The sequence below is a fragment of the Boleophthalmus pectinirostris genome, unplaced genomic scaffold (genome assembly GCF_026225935.1).
Source record: "Boleophthalmus pectinirostris isolate CB_2022bp ecotype Guang Dong unplaced genomic scaffold, ASM2622593v1 HiC_scaffold_19, whole genome shotgun sequence".
NCBI classification, from domain to species: Eukaryota; Metazoa; Chordata; class Actinopteri; order Gobiiformes; family Gobiidae; genus Boleophthalmus; species Boleophthalmus pectinirostris.
In genome coordinates this window covers 25,716,536-25,731,285 of record NW_026571140.1, presented here as the reverse complement: position 1 = coordinate 25,731,285, position 14,750 = coordinate 25,716,536, and the positions used below count along the sequence as shown (strand labels likewise).

The following is a 14,750-nucleotide window of genomic DNA, read 5'->3' as shown; positions in this document are numbered from 1 at the left end:
CTCTTTCTCTCACTTTTTTCTCTTCACGCCACGTGCAGACTCGTGGTAGTTTGACAGCGGCAGCGACTGAAAACAGAACTTTCAGAAATATGCGTGTGCATAGAATAGAAAAAAACTTGCATATTTGGCTGTAGTTCAGCATAAAATAAATAAACCAGGACTAATCTTAGGCTCGAGAGAGGGAGAGAGATAGAGACTGAGTCCCGACACTCAGTCCTGGTTCAGTTCTAGTTTAGTCCTGTTTTACACATGGTTTAGATCTGTTTTAGCCCTGGTTTAGTCCTTTTTCAGTCCTGGTTCAGTCCTGCTTTAGTCCTGCTTTAGTCCTGCTTTAGTCCTGCTTTAGTCTTGCTTTAGACCTCCTTTAGACCTCCTTTAGACCTCCTTTAGACCTCCTTTAGACCTCCTTTAGACCTCCTTTAGATCTGGTTTAGTCCTGCTTGCAACAAAACAATCTGAAGAGCTGCTTGGGAGTCGAAAGAGCCAGCTGCTTTTACATTCTAGCTACTAGTGAGATACGGCTCGTATCTCACTAGTAGCTAGAATGTGACGCAAAAATGCCATTAGACCGACCTACTGTCTGTAAATATGATGTAAAGAGGCAGAATAACAATAAATGTTGCCTAAATAAACCCAATTTAAAATCCAATTCAAGATTTACAGTGAATTTTTACATCACTAAATATATCGGCGATTATATCGGCTATCGGCAGCTCCAACTCCCATTTTATCAGTACATCTGCCACAGCAAAATCCATATCGTTCAGGCACTAGAACACATTATGAACATTATTAATTCTGCAGTAAAATGTTCATTTAAATTGCTCATTTTGTAGTTTGTACTTTTACAACTTGAAAGAAGTTTGAGTGCTCAGTAAATTAATCTCAGATTTGGGAGATTCCACTGTGAGAACAAGGAGAGAAATATTTTTACAGGTCAGATATATTTGACTACACAGACTTCATAAAATATGGTATTATTAAACATAACACTTACATTTGTGATTGAACAGAAGCTTTGAGCTCTGAGTCCAGAGCACAGGGCTGGACTCTGCTCCACTGTGAGAGGGAAGAACAGAGAGAGGTCACATATAAACAGCTCAAATCTGTCTTCCTCTGAGACAAATAGAAATTGAGAAATATTAAGTCAAACCAAAATGAAGTGGATTAATTCATGTGAGACCCATTCAGATCCAGAATAAAAACATAATGTCCATTTATTTAAGCAGGTAGTTACTAGTAGTTACTGTAATAACAGTTAAAAACTAGGTAGTTAATTGTGTAGTGTAAATGTAGATGCTTAGCAGGCAGAACTCTAACGTTTATTCAGTAACATTAACTGGCATAAAATGATTAAATTGTGTAATAAAATCAACAAAACTGATGTAATTAACATGTTTAAATACCTTTTAACAGTTGTTTCTCTGAAGCAACAGAGGAGGTGAGTAATGGCCGCCGTTGACAGTTGAAGAGTCCGTGTTTGACCTAATTTGCTTGAGAGTTGTTTGAGAGAATTTGACCCAAAATGCTAGGTAGACCAGAAAAAGGTGGGAAAATGTCTATCATTATGTTATATTTGAAAAGACCCAACTTGTTGATCCAGCATTTGGGATAAGAAAAATAACCCAACAAATTGATCAAATTGCCCTAACCCAGCTGTTGGGTACAAAAAATAACCCAGCAGTTTTTAGGGAGTGGACACAGTAAAAGAATATGGTTCAGAGAGGACAAGTTTGCACTCAGACACTGCTGAAAATCTGTGAATGTGCTATAGGAAGGAAATGTGATGTCTTGGTTGCGTAGTTTTGTTATAATTTTGACAGATCAGGGTCTGGAATATGCTTTTGGCATAGTCAATGAAACTTGTGTACACATTAGATAATCTCAGTTAGATGTGAGAAGTGTACAGTACCGTCTAAAGTAAAAGTGGTGACCATGTATTTTGAGTTCCTTGGCCTGTAGCCAAACCTGTTTTTGCTCATTATGTCATGAGTTTAATGATGGTTTTCACACATGGCTGTACTCTGTGGAGTGCCACAGTGCACACTAGATGCGGTTGTATTTACTTCAGTTGACAAGCATTGTTTACTATTTGCTCCAAGCTGCATCATAATCCCTGTGACCAGTGACCACTCATCAACCGATTGACAAACTCCATGGCAACGGGCTCAAGCGAATAGAGCTTTTGGGTCACAATAATTACAATATTGTTCAATATATTTTAGATGGAACAATCATTTTTGGTGGTCAGTATTTATTATATGTACTTTTTCTTTGTACTTTTTTTGTAATATTTTGTAATTTTTTGCTGTACTATGGTTACATTTGAGTTGTATGGGGCTGAATAAAAAACAAGTCATGTTTATAACCATTTTATTCACCTTATTATGGAAGTTGCCGTGGGCGCCACCATCATCATTTGAGTTGTATTATTTTGTATGGGGCTGTTGATCTTGATAGCAAATAAATTCAATACAAACAGCAGTAAAGCAGTTTTAAAGCCTCTCAGATAATTGGTGCAGTGTTGACTTGTTGGTGCACATGAACATTGAACATTTTGCACAAACTAACCTACTTTATTTCATATTTAATCTACAAAACTTTTCTCAAATTGCCCATTGACATGAATGGGATTCCTGTTTAACCAGAAGTGCCACCACAAGAAAGCACGGTTTAGGAGCATTTAGACACAATAGAGCTCCGGACCCCACGTGACTCACGGTGGGCGGGCCGCCATTTTGGCAGTAAAAATGGATAGCGCCACCGTTGAATTTTTCAAGCCATCGGAGTACTCACTTTAATTCACAAGACATTGAGCTTCAGATCAAAATTAAATGGATTAAACATTGACCGTATAATGCCCCGGGGGTGTTTTTTAAAAATATTTCCGCTGAAGAAGACGTCCCACATCCGCAGTACATCGCCAAATGAACCAAAATTGGTCCGATTGACATGCCTCTGTTTCCTGGTAGAACAGCGATACCTCCAATTATCAACACAGATATTCCCTGTTAAGACCACGGGACATCCTCATCTCAAGAGTCATCATGAACTCGTAAAACACAAAAGCACGGGTAACAGCAGCAGCAACAGCGATAAAGAGGAGCACTCACTGCAGCTCAGATCCCTCAGGACGGGGTCTGCGGTCTGGTCCTTGGTCCGGAGGCTCCGTCCTCCATGTGCTGGTTCCAGACGGTAGCGAGCAAGACCAGTGCTTGATGGGCTGGGTCTGAGCTGTTCCGTATCATCGTCTGCACGCTGGTTCTGTGCGGGAAAAGCGAGAATGCACTGTGGACTACAGGTCTGGACAGTTCGCTCCGGCGGTCAAGAACTGCGGCTGGTTCCGAGGTGATGCAAAGCATCCGGACAGAAGCGTGAATAGTTTGGTGGGTTATATGTTGTTCTGAGCGTCCGACCTCCGCGCTCTTTGTTCCTGGGGAACGTTCTTGTCAGGCCAAGGCTCCTGACACCACTCCTCGCTGTAGCTCCTCTGAGCCCGGCCTGAACCGGAGCTTCTCCCGCTGGTTCAGGACTCTGGTTTGGATCTAGTCTGACTGTAGCATTTCTCACACTAGGCTAAAAGCAGGACATTTTTAAAGTTGAATCAATTGAATAAGCTATTGCCTATTTCCATAAAATTATTTAGTTAATTATAAGCCTAAAATAACAAATGCTGTTTGCTACTTTGGAGCCACACGTTCGCACATTGGTTCTTGCTCTGATCATTGTGTATTACATTATCTGTATTGGAAAATTGTTGGCAAAATAATTTGGAAATGAATCGCGGCTGCGTCTGTAGAACAATCTGTTATTGCGCTGGAGTCGTACAGCGCGAGTCAGCCGATCTGCCGATTACTGCCAAAATGGCGACACCTTGTGCCTGACGAGCCGGTATGACGTCAGCTTCCGGAGCTCTATAGTGGACAGGGTGGAATAAGTTGAATACATTTTAGAACTGTATTTTTGGGCTAATAATTTACCTATCTACTTTAGAGCTATTGAGTCTGTGGCATAAATTAGTTTCAGTATTCTTGTTTATCATTAATACTTTCAAATTTGTTATCGTGATGGGCCTAATTGTGATAGGAGCTTGTGACAGGTGAGCTGTACTTGGGGCAGCTGCACCATAAACTTGCATCAGAAGCTCCTAAATCGCCACTGTTTCAACAGTCTAATTTAGCATGCATAGTTAAAAGTGTATAACTTTTCTGATTCAGATGTCAAACTGTGTTTTTCTTTAAAGAACTTAGTACTGTGATACGGCTATTGCTGCTGGTAGACAGTTTGTTACCTTTGTTGCAAAGTGTTGTGGTGCATCACTATTTTTTATGCAGATTAGCCATGTGCTCTGGGTTTGTTTACAGGTCTTGCTGTTGTTGTTCTTACATGCTGGTATAGGGCTGTGCTGCCAAGTAGCATTGGTTATTACATTATTTACATGTGTTTGAGTGCTGATTTTGGGAAAGCAGAATGTTCTCTAGGTTTACATGCACACCAGGAAAACGAGATAATGGGCCTAGTTCAATTTTAAGACAAATTTTCAAAATGCATGTAAATCTGGAATCTACTATTTGAGATGTCTAAGCACAATGATTCCAGTAACATTTGGAGAAGCCAATACATACCAATAACTGCACAGTGCAATATACATTAGGCACTGGGTAAAATACAGCCAGTAAAATATTAGGCATTTGTACGTGTACTCACTCATTTTAGATCAACAGCGATGACAAACTAAGGTCTCCACCGAGCACGTGTTCCTTTGTTTTGGTCCGCTATGATGAAGTGAAAATGAAACTTACTAGCCCTTCAATGTGTTTTTTGTTTTTTTTAAGCTCCATAGAGCAAATGCTTATGGGCAATGCAGTTTCTAACATGAAAATCAATGATCAGCCTGAATGTGATGCCACTTATTAGGGATGCACAGCTTTTTCATTTCTGATAACAATATTTTGACTTAATATCGGGCATCTGCAAATACTTTAACAGATACCAGGATAGGGATGGAAAGTGCTACTCATTTTCTTAAACTAGCTTATTACACCAGAGATCTCATTGTGTTATGCAACGGTCATTTATCCTTAAAATAACTACTGAACAAGTTTTGTATGCCCAGTATACAGTCGCTGTAATCACTTGACAGTAGGCCTGTAAGAGCGAACAGGCTGTTTACATGTGGCAGCATAGGCAGCAGCTAAGCGCTAATCAAGGTGAAAGAAAGAAAATAAGCGTCAACCATAGACTGTATGGACATAGTTAACCCTCTAGCTGCTGCCTTCTAAATGGGAAGTGAGCGTGGGGGCAGTTCCAGCTCCATCAGTTCTAGCTCCAGTTCACTCTATTGGAAAAACATTACCCCTCTGTAACTGCTGCTGTGAGCCTTATCATTTTGACCTTAAAATTTTTATATTAACCTGCTCTACATGATCCTGGTGTTTTTATTTGCTATTTTGTCTGTAAAGTTAGCAGCACGCTTGATTGACAGCATTGCTAAGTGCCTGCTTCCTGCCAAACCAGCGGTGCTGGCAGGAAGGGAGTTACCTTCAACATCCTTGCTCTGGATTGGTTCTCTGGTTACTTTGGTATTAGTGCTTGAAATTCCAAGTATGCAACTTGGCTCCAAATTCACCCCTATAGCTGCAAGCCTTGATGAGCTTCATTTGACTGGAGCCAAATGCACTTCTTTATACACTCCATGGTCAAAGTGGAGACATTTGCAATTGTCACCGCTCAGATAGGCTACCTCTCAGATCCCAAGTGTTCACTTATAACATTCTTTTAATTCTGATTCAAAATAATTGTCAGCAAAAATAATATAATCCAGTATGACAGCAGCAGGTGCACGTGTCCTGTCTATGGCAACAATCCTTTCCCTTCACCAAACTGATAAAAAATAAATCTTATTTTGTTGCTGGTGTGATCAGCGCTAAAGTTAACTTTTATTTTAGAGTCAGTGGTTTAGTTCAGAGAGTTTTAAATCCAGCGCTGTCTCTGTCACAGCCCTGAATGGTCAGAGGCAGCGGAGCATGCACACTGATGTAAAGAGGAGTATGCAACTCTGAATCTGTATTCAGGTGCAGTACAGCCTCACAAACTACTCCACAGATAAATATTGATGTGGCGTCACATAGTAGGGAATTTATGTGTCTGTGAATTTGATTAAATGGCTGTAATACAGAGTCTAAGCTTTATAATTAGGTTTAACATGTACACACATTGGCCCATATCAGCTAGTTTTAGGCCAATTGCCATAATTTCTCCAAGTGCCCGTTATGGCCTATAATATTGGCCAAGTGATATATCAATCATTCCTTAGTAAATAGTCTTATTACAGCCAATTGAAGGCCAATCTTGACATTGGATATCAGTTCCATGATATTGATTAAGCCAGTCTTTTCTGTATCGACACAAGTATTCGATACGAGTATCGGTTTATCCCTATGACTTATCTATTTATGCAAAAATGTGGATATATGTATCATAACAGTTTTTATTGGTAATTGAAGTTGCAAAGTTTTAGTGCTCATGCTAAATCACCAGTTGCCCCTGAACGTCAGTTCTTTGACCTGTGTGTAGACTGGGACAAGAGTTGTCTGACAGGTTTTGGTTGTGTAGCACACTCAGAATTCTCTGAAGATAATGATATCAGACTATCCATGGGTTGTAGAATAATGAAAATCTAGCACAGTTGCCATAGGATTTAACAGTGTAATAATGTAATGCAATTAATGTAATGTCAGAATACTCTTGGCTCTAAGGGTATCACCTTTGTTTTGTAAATATGCTAAATCAGAATCTTGCGTATTCAGGATATTTGTGTACATCTCTAAACTATAACATTTGCATATTTTTATAGTGAATATGACAGGATATTTTGTTGTGTGTGGAGAAAGTTGAAAAAATGCAGCTATTGTGATTTACATCCATTCAAATTGCACTTTCGATTGCAATTCATGATGCAGCCTCAGTGTTTCACGTAAATCACTGGAGTGTGATTTCAGAGGCAGCATCACACTGACTGCTGCATCCTCGTCTCATCCTCAGACTCAAGGCTCCTCCCACAACTCCTCTGCAGTAGCACTAGGTCTCAGGAAGCTAAGGGCGTTGTACCTAACTGTTTGTCCCGTTTCCTCCTTAAACTAAAGACATAATAAATTATTTTTCTCCACAGATATATGTCAGGGTTTTTAATTAGTAACCGGGCAATTTGTTTCGTAATGGCATGTAATATTTGTAAATCTGTGACTAAGTTTGTCTTGTAAAATCTTGCTAAAAGAAGCATAAGAATTGTAATATGTAGATTCAGAAAATGGTAAATATCTGTTCAGGATTTATCAGAAACATATTTTGTTTACGTTTGTGTTCTCAAAAAATAAAATTCCATACACTAAGCAACATTGTGCTGTACAGTGTGTTTTGTTGCTGTCGTTTCATATTTCACTTGATAACATGTTTAGTCTGTTTTTTTTGCTTACTGTTGCCTTTACACTATAGGGTATAGGGGTAAAAGTATTTTACTCCACAGAAGAAAACATAGTGCTGCCAAATTCCAACCAAAGTCAGTTGTAGTCCATACTTACTCTTAGACAGTTGAAATGATTAGTCCAGCCCAGTTGTTCATAATTTTTTTTGCTTATTGGCTGCACATGTGTGTGTCTTCATCACAGACGTAGGTGTTGGCACAGATAAAAACACCAGTGACATCAGAGCACAATGCAGATCAGTTTCGGTCTTTTGTCTCTGAATAAAAGCTACCATTTACCTGTAATCAACTAAACATTGGCATGCAGATGTAATAAACCCTATAAATAGTCCAAATGTTGTAAACAAGATAGGTCTGTCACATAATGTAAGTAAATGATTGTTAGGTTAGTCTCTTGTTTTCTTTCAGTCAGATAATGTTGTTGGTGCGTGTTTATGTTTGTATTTATGTATGCATTTACCTTGTTATGGCCTCTGATGGTCCCTGGAGTAGCATGTCGCATCGCGTGTGTGGTTTTGTGTTTATATGGGTGCTTTGAGCTAGCGTAATCTGATGACTTTTGCATGACAGTCGAAAGTAGATGTCTGCATTGTCAAGCAAAACTGGGGTGTCTGGATTCTGGAGGTTCTGGGCTTAAAATTAGTTATGACATGTTAGTAAAAATGTGTGTGTGGCTGAATGGGGCCCAGTCCAAAACACTGGCACAAATCTGTGAATTTTTAGCCAATGGGCGATGCCTCATGAGACTCAAAAATCTGTCTCTAAAATCATGAATCATGGTCAGATATATTTTGTCTGGCTTTAAAAGAAATTGTGGGATTACCTGTTTGGCATATCGCCCAGACGCCTACCTCTATTTCCCCCTATACCTGTTAGTTTTAGGTTGATATTAGCCTGATCTGATATACAGTAAGTTGTGCAGTTGAGTAACCATGTATAAAAGTGTGTGAATAAGTGTGTCAGGCGAGGGTTTATTAAATGCCCAGTTTGGAGCACTGATATTGTGTGGGTGAGTGCTCGGCCGCAGGCATTCTACTAAACCAACATGGTCCACTTGTTGTGCTGGGTGTTTGTGTGGATAAATGTACCATGTGCTAGCTCCTCCATTTCCAATATCCATCCGGTCCTGTCTTTCACTGCCGCCATGGCAACAGAAATGACAAATGGCAGAACTGTGAAAACGTTCAGGTTGTGTTTGATGCTGCACAGTGCATGGAAGCAGTGCTAGTGAATAGACGTGAATGGCCTTCATTTTGAGAATAAGAAAATATGCACAATATACCCATGTAGGCTTAGCTTTAACAATGGGTGCAAAATGGAGTTACTACAAAATGTTTACAGGCAGTAATGCGTTCTGTTGATACAGTAGATCTAATATTCTCCTGTTGTACTGTATACAGCTCTCATATCAAAAAGAAGAAGTGAAAAATCTGGTTCATTTTCTTAAAGACAATTTGTCACATTCCTCTTTTAGAAACTACTAGTACACGTGTTGTGATAGTATTACTTTGAGTCATGGTTAGGCCTGTTATAAGTATTATATTGACCTATCCTTCAATATATGAAACCTGGAATATATTATGGGGCTCAATATTTATCGTGTGTACAAGTTCTTTGCAGTTGGTGAGATCTTAGTTGTTTTTGTTGTAATACAATAAGATTTGAGCTATAGCGTGTTAAATAATTACATTTTATGGCTAATTAATAATTCATGCTGTTATTCATTTTGTTGAAGTTCATGTCTTTTAATGATGCTGTCTATTTAAAAAAAGGTTCATTGGTCCTGCTTTATTGTGACAAAGGAATAAAGTAGTTTCAATAGTATTGTTTATCGCAATATTCCTCTATAACAATATATCGTGCTTCAAAATTTGTTATTGTGACAGGCCTAGTTATGGCCTAAATCAGAAAAAGCCCTTATTACTGCCTCTCATTCATATGTAGGAAAGATGGAAGCTGTTGGCTTTTGTCATACCCGTTTCCCGCAGCACTTTATAGTTAAGGCCTTGACTATGTCTCTTCAAACCACGTGAATCCTTGCAAAGCAAAGGAATCTCCGCGCATCCCCTCTGTGTACAGAATCTAATCTAAGAAGCTAAATAGTTAAGAAATACTTTGCTGTAAGTAAAGTTGCTTGCTCAGAAGACAGTAACTGGTATTGTTCCTGATGAGTTGCCACAGTGGTATTGAATGCTGGGTCAAATGCAGAGGACAGATTTCCCTATGGGCACAATAAAGTCTTCCTTAACCTAATGTTACAGTATCCAGTATAGTAGAAACCTATTGCATTTCCATTTAGGCCTATCATGATAAATACTATATTGACTTATCGTTCAATACATGACAGATGGAACAATTATTTTGAGGGGGTCAATATTTATCATTTGTGTAATGTCTTTGCACTAGTGTAAAATTTGTTATTTTATGCAATATGGTTTGAGCTGTAGAATTATGATCTAAAACTGTACAAACTAGTGCTGCATTGTTGTGTATTTATTGCAGCTCAACAATATTTAACTAAATTGTACATTTAGAATAAGTTTTGGAGGACATTTCTGCTTTATGATTTGGATTCAGTCTTATCGTTTATCAGAAATTCAGAATATTTATTCAGAAATATATCTCACTTCAAAATGTGTTATATTTGTAGAATCATGAATCCCTAATAGTTACTATAGATCATTTTGGTTCTTGGAAAATAAAAATGTAGTCTTTAAATCAGCCTAGTATTTATTCTCAATGCAGTGCGCTTCCCTCATCCCTCCACACCTCTCCTGTGTTTACACCTGTCCTGGCCAGATGCCATCACTCGGACGCTTGTTATCGCCTGGTGTGAACAGCCCCTTCAAGTCTCCACTGCACGCGCTGTACTGTAAACCAAGGCACATCCTCATTTGAGTCGAGGCCAGCATTTGAAAGAGCATATCTTTGAAACGTGATGTTTTTTTTTTCCTGGTCCACAGAGCTTGTTACCTTGACAACAATAGTGAGGACGAGAGGGAGGAGAGAGAGGGAGAGCGTGTGAGCCTAGCTTGGTGCTTGCTGCTCTGAACAAACAAGCTCTGTCGCTAACTGTGTCACGAGTGCTGCTGCTTTCTCATTGCAGCCTCCTCCTCGCTTCATATGACCCTTCAGTTTGAGTTGCACCACACTCATGTAGAGATGTTCTTCTTTCCATTTGATTTCATACATTTATTATCGAATAATTGCGTGAGGTTTCCAAAGCAAGATCCCTTTAGTATCCCTTTAGTTTTCATATGACGTAGGTCTTGTGTAGGTCTTTTGTAAATGACAGTGGCTGCAAATGGTCATAGTGGTGGTTCTTACAGATTTTTTTTAGGATTAAATGGCAATGATTAAAAGTCTATTATTTTTATTCAGGAGATTAATATGATGAATCTTGAAGACTGAAATGCCTAACACAAACTAGTTTGAAACTGGTTATAGTAGACAGACTAAATTGCAAAGAATTGTTGTTTTACTTGAGATGACATAATATTAAAGATCCTCATTTGATTTTGAATGGTGTGTTTTCTACTGTCCTAGATGCATGCCCTGGTTTGCTGCTGTTGAGCTGGCGTGTGTTGTGGCCTCTGTGCAGAACCTCAGCCTTATCAATAATGGAGATGTTTTGGAGCATTGTGGGTGTGGTTAGTGTGTATCTCCTCCCTCAGCCTGCTCCCCACACCCCTCAGAGTCAAGTTTCCCCTCTGTTTTCACATTGGCCAGCAGATGACTGAATCTAATTAGTGCACATATTACAATAAGCCCTGATACCTGATGCCGCACCATGCTGCAGGCTGGACCACCCTTGTCAGCTGCTATTGTTTCTTTGCCATAAGTTTAACATTACTGTGGTGAGTGATATCTAGCTATAGGGGTGCACTGTAAATTGATCATTGTCATTGAGTTGCCTCAATATTGCGTTATACACGTGGTGTTCCATGTGGTTGATTTGTAATGATACAAAATGAGGCCTAAAATTATTTTTGTCCAAACCAAAATCCCTGATATTGGTTCATGACTTGTTTTCCATTCCAACTTAGAACCCTAGAACAGAGACTGCATTTACTGAGAATGGGCCCTATTCTTACGTCACGAAACCGGAAGACGTTTGGAAACATGAGGATGACTTCCTTTGGGCTCTGTTGGCGTTAGAAAACTGAGAAAATGGCCTGGTTTCTTCATCTAGATATCATTGTATTCTTTCCTTTTTTTCCTTTCATAAATTGCCTATTAATTTATATATTATAATTTATCTAACTTAAGAAGAAGAAATAAAGACATCATGGTAGCACTCCCTTATGTTTGGCAGATCAACAGTTACAACCAGCTGCCTGTATGTGATATTGAAGATTTGATTAGAAAGCTTTTGCAGGTTAAGACCGCTGATGCTGAATCTATGGTTTTATTGCATGCCTAGTTTCAGTAACTACACCGGAAGAGGTCATCCTCATGTCCAAACGTCTACCGGTGAGTGTGAATAGAGCCTGTTTTATTTAGATGTGAATTTTTAAGTGACGAGTTGAATAATAGGGCTGCATGATTTTGGGAATATCTTATTGCGACTTTTCTGACAAGCATTGTGATTAGATTTGAAATTCTTTTGTAAATAATAAGATTTTGTTCAAAGCACATTTTAAACATCTTCAGAAGAAGTGACAAAAACACTGAAATATGAAAAGACTAATACAGAATATAAAATAATAATTAAGTTACATAACACATTGTAGATACTAGAACTGACTACTTTAGTGCTTTATTGTACTATTTATGTATTGCTGTCCACATTATGTTTCATATTCACTTAGAAATAGTTTACTGTGATTATCCTCCTTTAAGCTTATTAGGAAAATGGTACAAATTCATTTCAATACTATCATTTATCGTGATATTTTAAGAATCAATATATTGACAAACTCTGCTTTGCTTTTTTCACAGCAGGGTTGAGAGGAACCTAAATGCAAGTTCAGTGACAAGTAGAACAATAACATATCAAGTTATTGTATTTATTAGTGTTAGGAATCAATTAAAAATAAACACAAATCTGAAAAAAGACCTGAGTGCTTATTACAGTATTTTTGCCCCAAGGCTCCTAAATGCATTTGACTTATAACAAATCCTGGATTATTCTGTTTGTAAGAACTTGTTTCAACTCTTTTATACATTTTATACATGCGTCATTTTCCAGTGGGACAAATATTTGTGAGATCTGGTGGCCCAAAACTTTGTCCCATCCTGTTGTAAATGTATTAATGATAATCACAGGATGTGACCTTTGTCCCATCTATTGCAATAACAATATACATTTCATATGTTACTTTCAATATTGATAACAATTTCATTTTCATGTGTGAAATTTATTGATTCTTTCCCTGTGCTTAAACTGTTGGCTCTCACCTGAACATTGAGGGTTTGTTTTTCTCGTGGTTCTGCTGCTGATGGATAAAATGGCTGAAAGTTCTCATGTAAGAGCCACGCTGGGATGAATGTTCCTCTGAGTTCAGGCTGGAGCCTGTATGTGGTGTCTTTGATCATGATTCTCACTGTTCATTGAACAGTCTGAGGTTGTCATCTAATCCCTCAGCAGCCTTTTATTCCCATGATGGATTTGTTTACATTAAGATGCTTCCGGATTGCACTGTTGAGCTCTAATGCTGAGCATGACATTGGAATATGAATGCTGCTGCTGCTGTGGGGAGTTTTTTGTTGTGTATAGGTGTCTTAGAGCTGCTTCATGTCTCTGAAGGAGGGACAGTCATCTGAGTCTAGCCTGAGGGTCTCTGTGTTAGGGTTCAGTGTATTGTACCTCCTGGCCTGTCTCCCACAGAGGCCGCTCTGTAAAAATGGAGGCTGTGACTGTAATTACAGTAGAGGCAGATAAACAGGACAGCAGATGTCTGTGTTCTTAAGCCAGCACCAAAGTGTCCTTTATCCACCGTTCCCCAGGGCCTTCTCCCACTTTTTACGCTCATGCAAGCATCGTGTGTCATCTCAGCTTGTTTATAGAACTTATTGCCAATGTATTATTTTTGTATGCCAGCATCCAGACTTAGAAATGCGTACGACACAGCCTGGAAGCCTAACTGCCACACTGGCGGGAAAAAGCTTGGCCCAAAATAGTTGTGTAATAAAAACGAGTCTGTGAGCTGTGCGCTGGTGTCTTTTACAGGAGACATGTTTTGTCCTCTGAGTCAAGGCTTTACATAACACTGCATGTGCACCTCCAGAGCTGTGTCTGCCCCTCAGTGCCCTGATCTGAGCATGTATGCTTCAGGTGCATTTCATGAGGTATGGAGAGGACCATGCATCAAAAATGTGTATTGGTTGGAGGGAATGTTCACATTAATATCACCCTAAATGCGCTGCACAAACCACAGTATGAAGGGCACCTGAGAGACTTCCGCACTTCAGTGGTCCCTGAGTTGTGTTCTTTACTCGTCACTATTACGTTGCCCTAACTGTGCATTAAACCTCATGTTTAGTCTCTGTGCATCTAATGTATAAGCTATAACCCAATGCTCCATGTCTTGCCTTTCAAAACCTCTTTATTCAGTGCTATTCTGCTGCACTGAAATGAGCAGCAGATGTTGGTTCTGATTGTCTCCTTCATGTGGACCAGCCATAACAACAGCACTACTGAATTGTGACACGTTTGCCATAGCCTCAGCGAGACCCGGTCACTGTGGGCATAAATTGAAATCCACTGCTAGAACTGTCTAAAAAAATATAAAAGATAATAATTAATAAATAAATGTATATTTTGTGACTGCTTAAATTGGCTCTTTGCTCTTTGTAGACTGACTGTAAGCAACAGTTCATGAAAATGGCATTATTTTTCCTCAACTGAAGTTGCATTTTTACTCAGTTGTATGTTTGCAAATATGTTGGACTTGATGGTATATTAATCATGTGAAATGATTGGTATATTGCTATTTGTAGTTTGAAGTTAATGTTTTTGTTTAAACTTATGAACCTTTTGAAGAGGATCAGTTCTAGCAATGTTGCGCTCAGCTCTTGTTGATAGCTGCGTTGTTCTTCCTGTTGGATTATTGCAATCCCTCAATCCTTTGTTTCCCGCTGGGAAAGCCCACAGGTTCCACTCAACACGCAGATAAAAGTGTATGTAACAGCATAGTTCCACACTGGGGATGTAGGAGAGGTCTGGCCTTAATCCTGTCCCACCACCCACCTGCTCCTCTCCAGTCGGCTGTAGTCTGTAGCCTGCGTCCTCCATCTCCAAAGCAGAGCTGTTGTCAGGCTGTCG

General features: G+C 39.2%; 1 protein-coding gene across 3 annotated transcripts in view; it reads left to right on the top strand.

The window, feature by feature from the left end:
- The window catches only part of ankrd11 (ankyrin repeat domain 11), a 112,899-nt gene that overhangs the window by 16,190 nt on the left and 81,959 nt on the right, over positions 1 to 14,750 (top strand). The gene's annotated exons all lie outside the window — the stretch shown is intronic.